Source organism: Primulina tabacum, chromosome 17 (assembly GCF_025594145.1).
Source record: "Primulina tabacum isolate GXHZ01 chromosome 17, ASM2559414v2, whole genome shotgun sequence".
Taxonomy (NCBI): domain Eukaryota; kingdom Viridiplantae; phylum Streptophyta; class Magnoliopsida; order Lamiales; family Gesneriaceae; genus Primulina; species Primulina tabacum.
Window position 1 is genome coordinate 21,044,005 of NC_134566.1, and position 9,388 is coordinate 21,053,392.

Sequence of the window (9,388 nt, forward strand, 5' to 3'; positions counted from 1 at the left end):
AAGCTTAAATATAATTTTCCATGATTTTATGAATCTTAAAACTAGGCTTTTCAATTAATTATTTAATTAGCGTTTCGTGTGGCGATAAAATCCCTGATAAATCCAAAACTCAATATTTTGATCCCAAATTTTAAACATAACATTTTTATTATTTATTATACCCTTCCAATTCATGTGCCACACCCGTGGACTTATGGATTCAATTTTAGTTCTTTAATTTTCGAAATTGATCTTTAACCGATCAGCCTGAGCCATCTCCCGATTTGCTCGAGCCACACCCAAGCCACCTCAAGCCAAACCCTAGAAAACCCATCTAGGCACTCTCCTAACCAAGCCCAACTCAAAGAACCTAGCCCTAGCTCGCTCAATCACTCCTGGAACCCAACTACAGAAATTGCGCACATGCTGCCCACCACGCCTAAGATTCATAGCTAGTAAGGGCACTTCCAGCCGAGCCAACACCGAGCACACCTGACCCTGACCATCCCTGGACCACGCCCAGACCCAACCCAGACCATCCCAGAACATAAAACCCGCGTGCGAGCCACCTGGTTCAGGAAAACAGCAGCTGCGCGTACCATGCATCCCTCACGTTCTCTCGAGCCATTAGCCAACCCAGCCGCACCAACCCCTAGCCTGACCCTACCCATCATCCTAGGACCCTGATGGACCTACCCTGAGCCAGCCAGTCCCAGCAGCAAAGCCCCTTTGGCTGCTGTCCCTTGCAACCCATCACGCGAGGAGTCCCTTCTCCATGGGACTCCTCCAAGGCTACGCGCGAGGCTAGGACCCTTCCTGACCCTAGACCAACACCCCCCACTGCCCTTGGACGAGACCTGGACAAACCCCTAAGCCCCATGCATAATGATCGAACCACTTGGAGATTGCACAAACCATGAACCTACGTTTCTTCTCCTTTCTTCTTTCCTACGGTTCCAGCTAACTTTTCCCTTTAAATTTCTCATCTTTTGAACATAATTTTATCATATTTTATCATGTATTGGCAGCGTACTCGTTGAATTCAAAAAACGTTTTGCATAAAAGCGTAAAAACGTCGCGTTTTTGAAAATATACGATCTACCGTAAAAATATTTCAACATGCATAATTTTCATGCATAACAATTAAATCAAGCATATTATGATTTGTATTATGTTTTAAAAAAAGGTTTAGGAACGTGCCTTTGCCTTTATAACGCTCGAATATGCGATTTTCGACGAGGGTGCGACGTTGGACGACCGGACGACGAAGAACACAAGCTTTTCTCCTCTAGATATTTTTAAAAAATATGGTGGTGTGTGTGAGGATTGCACGGCTGCTGATGGAGGTGATTTATGAGGTTTAGAATACCTAAGCCACTTATTTATAATTTAATTGACAAGCTAATGAGCTTTGGTTTTGGGCTTGCAAGCTTAAGAGTAATTAGGCCTACTTTAATTAATTAAATTGAGCCTAATAACACTTAATTAATTAAATAATAAAAGTTTGTAAAACTAGTTTCCATAAAATAATATTTTGTTATTTTAAAGCTCCTTGTTTGCCCAAAATCGGCTTCCCGGGAAAAATCGAACACGACTCGTAAAATAATTCGAACTCCAACATTTTTAGAAAAATTAAATCATTTTTAATCTTATTAGGAAGCCTTGCCATTATTATTTAATGAAAAATATTTTTGTCTTGGTCGTCCCCGGTCTCCTTTCCCTGCCTTTTATCGAATATTCGGGTAAAATCCTTAATTTCATGAAATCATGTCATATTATCATTTAATCATGCGATCATATCATATAATCATATAATAAATATCATGCTAGCATTAAAATCTATTAAATAAAACAATTAAACAATTAAAATAATTTTGCATGAATATGTGGTTTACGTAGGTTGGTTTTTCTGACGTTACAATTCTCCCTCACTTAAATAGAATTTCGTCCTCGAAATTTTCCTCGACTTGACGATTGCAAAGCTTAGATTCCTTTATCCATCTAAAACTTAACATCTAACTTAAATCTTACTCTTCAATTCGGTCCTCGAAATCATGAAAATCACAATTCTAACCCAAGAATTTCCCAAAATCGACTCCTAAATCCAGCTCAAGTAATGCATGCACCCTATTCTTCTAAGTTCTTCATCAATTCCACTACCCAACATGAATTTAATTATTTTTCATGCAGTATGCAACTAACATGTATATCATGTCTCATGTAAACATTTTTAAAATTTTAAGCATATAAAATATAAAGGAGTAAAAACTCTCATATTTGAGGCGTAAATTCTTGAGCTTCTCGAAGTGACAGTACACAACCCTTTGGGGAAAACCTTGGCTCTGATACCAACTGAAACAACCTCTATTTTTTATATTTTTTAATCTTAAATCATAAATTCTAATAAAATAATTTAACATAATAATGAATCATAATAAATTAACAATTTAAATCTCAAGTGCATAAAAAAAAAATCCTAAATCATCGAATAACCAAAATTCCTAAATGAACTTTTGAAAAGATCACTAACAATGAAAATAAAGAATAAAATATCTCTAATAAAAATCATTAACATAATCTTTAAATCCTTAATCTAATAAGCTAATGCGGAAACATAAAGGTCCTCGGGTGTGTACTGCTGCACTCGATCCACTAAATCGTCACCGCCTCCCATAAAATCATCAAATCATGTATCATACAAACCTAGTGAGTCTAAAGACTGAGCACGTTCTAAACATGAATAGCAAATACTATATATACAACGACATGCATTAAAAATCATACTTTTATTTAAAATAATCATTTAATCATAAATGAACTATTAAAAATCATTTAAGCATAATTAAATCATAAATAATAAAATCATTTTAAAATAAATTTTAAGCATAAATAAATATTTTAAAAATCATTTAAAAATAACTTTAATCATCATCATAAATCATATATCAAAAAAATCATTTTTATCATAAGTTTTCAATCATATATCGTTTTGGGTAAAGTTTGATCCTTGAAAGTGACTAGCTTTTATCCTTTTGTCGACTGCAGTCTTAGCTCCACATGGTCTATGGGGGTGTGCACTAGGCTCCACCGTGGAAATACGATCGTCGAGGTTCCTCAAAGGCCTTTTCCCATACACGGGATCCCTCTGGAGCCTTGGCCCGTAAACGGGGTCGCTCTGGGACCTTGGCCCGTATATGGTTTCCCTCTGGGGCCTTGGCTCTCACGTCATCCCCACAAAATCATATATCATATATCACATCCTTTTTGTCACATTAATCAATTCACATCCCTCAAAATATTTTTCCTTTTCTGTAAAAATCATAACATAAGACAGCTTTCCAAAAATCGCATTTTAAATAGTATAAATTGCACAGCTTTACTATAAATCGTAAAATTACATATTATCATCAAAATCATCATAATAAATCATTAAATATCATTATACAAGCATTATGTTCCTTCGCGACGCTGCCAAGCGTTTTCGTATTTTCTTAAGTGTAAAATTACCGTTTTGCCCCTGGACCTAAAAATTCTTGAATTTATCTTTTTCTCACTTTTAATGACATGAGCTTACCTTAAATAATTATTTAAGCTGAAACATAATTTTTCATGATTTTATGAAGCTTAAAACTAGGCTTTTCAATTAATTCTTTAATTAGTATTTCGTGCGGCGATAAAATCCCGGATAAGTCCAAAACTCAATATTTTGATCTCAAATTTTAAACAAGCATTTTTATTATTTATTATATCCTTACAATTCATGTGATACGAATCCTCGTACGAATGAAAGAAAACACGATTGTTAGAATCGCGCCCTCAATTCAATATCGAACAAGGATCGATTGTGTTGTCCCGATCTTTTTAAACAAGCAAAGATTTTTGATATTCACCTCTAAGCGATTAACATTTAGCAACAAATATCAACGATGATAACAATCGAATTTCAAACGAACCTTCAAAGAACTTGTTTTGACAATCCGTGCGAAAAACAATCGACAAACGCCACAAAGATACAATCTTTGATAAGTTTGATTTGTGTTGAAGATCAAAGCAAAAGGCCTTGAATATTGAGAGAAATCTCCAATAATTTGATATCAATCTGAATTATCCACATTGTTGGTTGATACAATGCATATAAATACAATAAAATAATAAAAAGTAGAGTAAAAAAGTCATCAAAAGAGTTGGCAACAAAGTTTTACACGGAACTGCGCGCGGTAGTGCGTGATCTCGCGCGATGGCGCGCCATGTTCTACACATTCCAGCCGGGTGCGCGCGGTAGCGCCGAAACACGAGCGGGGGCGTGCCTTGTTCTGCCCGTGCGCGCGGCAGCGCCGAAACATGCGCTGTGGCGTGCGCGGGGCGCGCGGCTGCGCCGATTCATGCGCGCATGCGCGCGCGCGGCTGCGCCGCTTCTGGCGCGTGCTGCTGTCCTCATGGTCTTTTAGCATTTGAATTACATTCCAAACACTTCCATCATTGTGTCCATGTTCCTCAAGTTCCTCTAATTTAAACACCTCATTTATTGAACTTCCTTGGTAGTTCACCATGAATCCTTGAAGTGCTTCTTTAAACTTCTTGCTACGGCCCCTCGTTATAGGTCCTTCGGGCAACTCCAACGACTCCCATGCCTTCTTTGGTGCTTGACCAACTACGTTTTCATCATCCTCCCCTTCTTGAAAAGGATTTGTCCTCAAATCTTGATCATCTCCTACATCAAACAACGAAAGATCACTAACATTAAAAGTAGAACTGACATTGTACTCACCTGATAAGTCTAGTTTGTAGGCATTGTCGTTGATCCTTTCAAACACTTGAAATGGTCCATCACCCCTAGGTAAGAGCTTCGAACGTCGCTTTTCTGGAAATCTTTCCTTCTTAAGTGCAACCACACCCAATCTCCCTTTTCAAAAACCATCTTTTTCCTTCCCTTGTTGGCTTGATTCATGTATTGTAAATTCTTCTTCTCGATATTAGCCTTGACCTTCTCATGCAAACTTCTAACAAATTCAGCTTTCTTCTTGCCATCCATATTCAACCTTTCACTCACAGGCAAAGACATCAAATCCAAAGAAGTTAAAGGGTTAAAACCATAAACAATCTCAAATGGTGAATAATTTGTAGTAGAATGCACGCTACGATTATATGCAAATTCAACAAATGACAAACATTCTTCCCAATTTTTCAAGTTCTTTTTAAGTATAGCACGCAAAAGTGTTCCAAGAGTCCTGTTAACAACTTCAATCCGTTTGAGGACGACATGTAGTAGAAAACAACAGTTTTGTGCCAAGTTTAGCCCACAAAGTTTTCCAAAAGTAACTCAAAAATTTAACATCACGATCAGATACAATAGTCTTAAGCATACCATGCAACCTAACGACTTCCTTGAAGAACAAATCCGCAATGTTTGATGCATAATCGGTTTTATGACAAGCAATAAAATGTGCCATCTTAGAGAATCTATCAACAACTACAAATATTGAATCCCTCCCCTTCTTATTCCTCGGCAAACCTAAAACAAAATCCATAGAAATATCAATCCAATGTTCACCAGGAACAGGAAGTGGTGTATACAATCCATGTGGTTGTGTTCTAGACTTAGCTTGTCTACAAGTAATGCACTTTTCACAAACACGCTCAACATCACGTTTCATATGTGGCCAATAAAAATGCTCATGCAAACAATTCAAAGTTTTAGCCACACCAAAGTGCCCCATCAAACCACCACCATGTGCCTCCCTTACAAATAACTCACGAATTGATGACTTAGGAATGCACAATCTATCTTCTCTAAATAAAAACCCATTATGCAAATAAAATTTGTCATGTGGACCATGCATACATGTTTCAAATATCTTCTTAAAATCCTCATCCAACAAATACAACTCTTTCACATGCTCAAATCCCAAGATTTTCGAATCCAAGGTAGAGATTAATAGGTACCTCCGTGATAGTGCGTCGGCCACTATATTATCCTTACCTTGTTTGTATTTGATTATGTAGGAAAATGTACCTATGAATGCCACCCACTTGGCATGCCGCTTGTTCAGTTTCTGTTGTCCCCTAAGGTACTTTAGAGACTCATGGTCGGTATGGATCACAAACTCCTTAGGCCTCAAGTAGTGTTGCCACATCTCCAAAGTCCTCACAAGCGCGTACAACTCCTTGTCATATGTTGGATAGTTCAGCACTGCTCCGTTGAGTTTCTCACTAAAGTACGCCACTGATCGTCCTCTTTGCATCAAAACACCACCAATACCTACACCTGAAGTATCACATTCAATTTCAAAAGTATTATAAAAATCAGGCAAAACAAGTAAAGGCGCATTAATTAATTTTTGTTTAATAATATTAAAAGACTTCTCTTGCTCGTCGCCCCAATGGAATGGAACGTTCTTCTTAATCACCGCCGTCATCGGTGCAGCAAGTGTGCTAAAATCTTTTACAAACCTCCTATAGAAGCTTGCAAGACCATGAAAGCTTCGAACTTGACCAACAGAAGCAGGCGTTGGCCAATCTCGAATAGCACTTACCTTGTCCTCATCCACTTGTATCCCTTGTGAACTTACCACAAAACCAAGAAAGACAAGTTTGCTTGTACAAAAATCACATTTCTTAAGATTAGCATATAAATGTTCAGCCCTAAGTGTTGTCAGTACAAGTCTCAAATGCTCAACATGCTCTTCTAAATCTTTGCTATACACTAGGATATCATCAAAATAAACCACAACAAACTTTCCTATGTGTGCACACAAAACATGATTCATTAACCTCATAAAAGTACTAGGAGCGTTAGTTAAGCCAAAAGGCATTACCATCCACTCATATAACCCATACTTGGTTTTAAATGCAGTTTTCCACTCGTCACCTTCCCTCATTCTAATCTGATGATAACCACTTTTCAAATCAATTTTACTGAAAATACATGCACCATGCAACTCATCTAACATATCATCTAATCTAGGTATGGGATGCCTATACTTAATGGTTATGTTATTGATTGCTCTACAATCTACACACATACGCCATGAGCCATCTTTCTTAGGAACAAGTAAACTAGGTACAGCACAGGGTGACATGGACTCACGCACAAAACCCCAATCTAACAACTCACTTACCTGCCGCTGAAGTTCCTTAGTCTCCTCCGGATTGCTCCTATAGGCTGGACGATTTGGCAATGCACTCCCCGACACGAAATCGATTTGGTGCTCGATTCCTCTCAATGGTGGTAATCCTTGAGGTAGCTCCTCCGGAAATACATCTTCAAATTGCTGCAAAAGTGAAACAACAATGCTCGGAAGGGATCCTGCTATATCACTTGTGTTAAAGAGAATCTCTTTGTAAAGAATCAACACAAGTGGATCATGTGTGTGCAACAATTGTTTCAACTCACTCTTTTGGGTCATATATGTTTTCTTTTTGACCTCTTTCCTCTCATTTTCTTTTCCCTCATTTTTCTTTTGTATGGCTATCTCACTTTTTCTTTTAGCCATGTCATTTTTGTTTTCAAAGGCCATCTCACTTTTTAATTCACTCTTTTTTTCGGCCTCATCTCTCTTCTTTTTTTTCAATTGGTCCTCCAACACTTGCTTTGGGGACAAAGGAAGTAAAACAATGGGTTCTTTCTTGAGTACAAAAGAATATTTATTTCTAAACCCATCATGTCACTTGCATATCATATTGCCATGGTCTCCCTAACAAAATATGACAAGTATGCATTGGCACCACATCACACAACACCTCATCAACATACTTCCCAATCGAAAACGCTACGAAAACTTGTTTGTTCACTTTCACTTCAGCACAGTCGTTCAACCACTGTATCCTATATGGTTGATGATGTTTCAAAGTAGGCAAGCTCAATTTTTCCACCATCTCAAGACTAGCAACATTGGTACAACTCCCTCCATGTATAATAATGTTGCAAACTTTGCCACTGACAAAACATCTAGTATGGAACAAGTTTTCCCGCTGGTTAGTCTCCTCTTCTTTGACTTGGGCATTCATGATACGCCTAGTCACTAACGCCTCACCCACAACTGCCTCATATCCCTCATCAGGATCTTCTAATGCAGGCATCTCATCTTCATCCTCTCCATCATCTCCCTCACTATGAGATTCATACTCCCCATAAGTATTCAACACCATCACTCTTTTATTGGAACATTGGCTAGCAATATGGCCAACTCCTTGACACCTAAAACATTTAATATCTCTAGAACGATTAATAGTAGTTTCAGGTTTACCTTGCACTCCTTGCTTAGGCGCCTCCAGTTTAATGTCAACTTTGGGTTTGACCATTACCTTGCCTTCTTCACGTTTAACAACATTGGAACGCCAAGGTGTTGATGTATTCCCAGCTTGAATGGTACGGCTAACTCCTCTCCTCTTGAGTTGTTGCTCCACTTTTATCGCCATCTGCATCATTTCATCTAGATCCAAGTAGTGTCTAAGCTCCACTTAGTCTTGAATTTCCCTGTTCAAACCACATAGAAAACGAGCCATAGTAGCCTCACTATCCTCCTCTATGTTTGCTCTAATCATGACTACTTCAAACTCTTTATAGTAGTCCTCAACACTCTTCACACCCTGTCTCAAAGTTTGTAACTTTTTAAACATTTCTCTATAGTAGTGATTTGGTACAAACCTCTTCCTCATTACGCTTTTCATCTCAGCCCAAGTTTCTATAGGTCTCTCATTGCATCTCCTCTTAGTGGTCACTAATTGATCCCACCAAATAAGTGCATAATCAACAAATTCAACAACGGCCAACCTAACCTTTTTGAGTTCAGAATACTGGTGACAATCAAAAACAAATTCAACTCGCTTTTCCCATTCTAAATAAGCCTCTGGCTCTGACTTACCATGGAACGACAGAATTTTCATCTTAATACTACCTATGTTACTATCTTCCTTATTCCCATCATCGTACCTACCCCGTACGGCTTCTGTTCTTCCCCTACCAAATCCTCTACCTCTTCCGCTCCTACCCCAGTTCTTGTTTTGACTCTCCTCTTCTCCTTCCAAATCATTTTCATACTCTTCTTCTTCTCCTCTACCCAAACCTTTAGGCTTAGATTTATTTTCGCTAGTACTAACCTCAAGCCTATCCAACTTCTCATTTAAAGGATCCAACTCGGCCCTCATCATTCTACTAAAATGCCCAAATAACGCCTCCATTTGAACCTTAGACAACCCCTGATTCGAACTATCTCCTACCTCCCTCTCCATTTTACTTTCAGATTTTGTACCTGCAAGAAAATGTTAGTAGAAATAAAAGATGTTCCTCACCCAAATTCTCACAATCACTCCAAAGAAATAACACTCGCACTCAAATATTTTCACTCGAATGTGATAGTTCTCTCAAAGATGTGATCAATCTTTATATATATTTTTTTATCAAACTAAC

General features: G+C 38.0%; 1 pseudogene; it reads right to left on the reverse strand.

The window, feature by feature from the left end:
* Positions 1–300: 300 nt before the first annotated feature.
* On the reverse strand, positions 301–8,687 carry LOC142530571 (uncharacterized; annotated as a pseudogene).
* Positions 8,688–9,388: the final 701 nt, after the last annotated feature.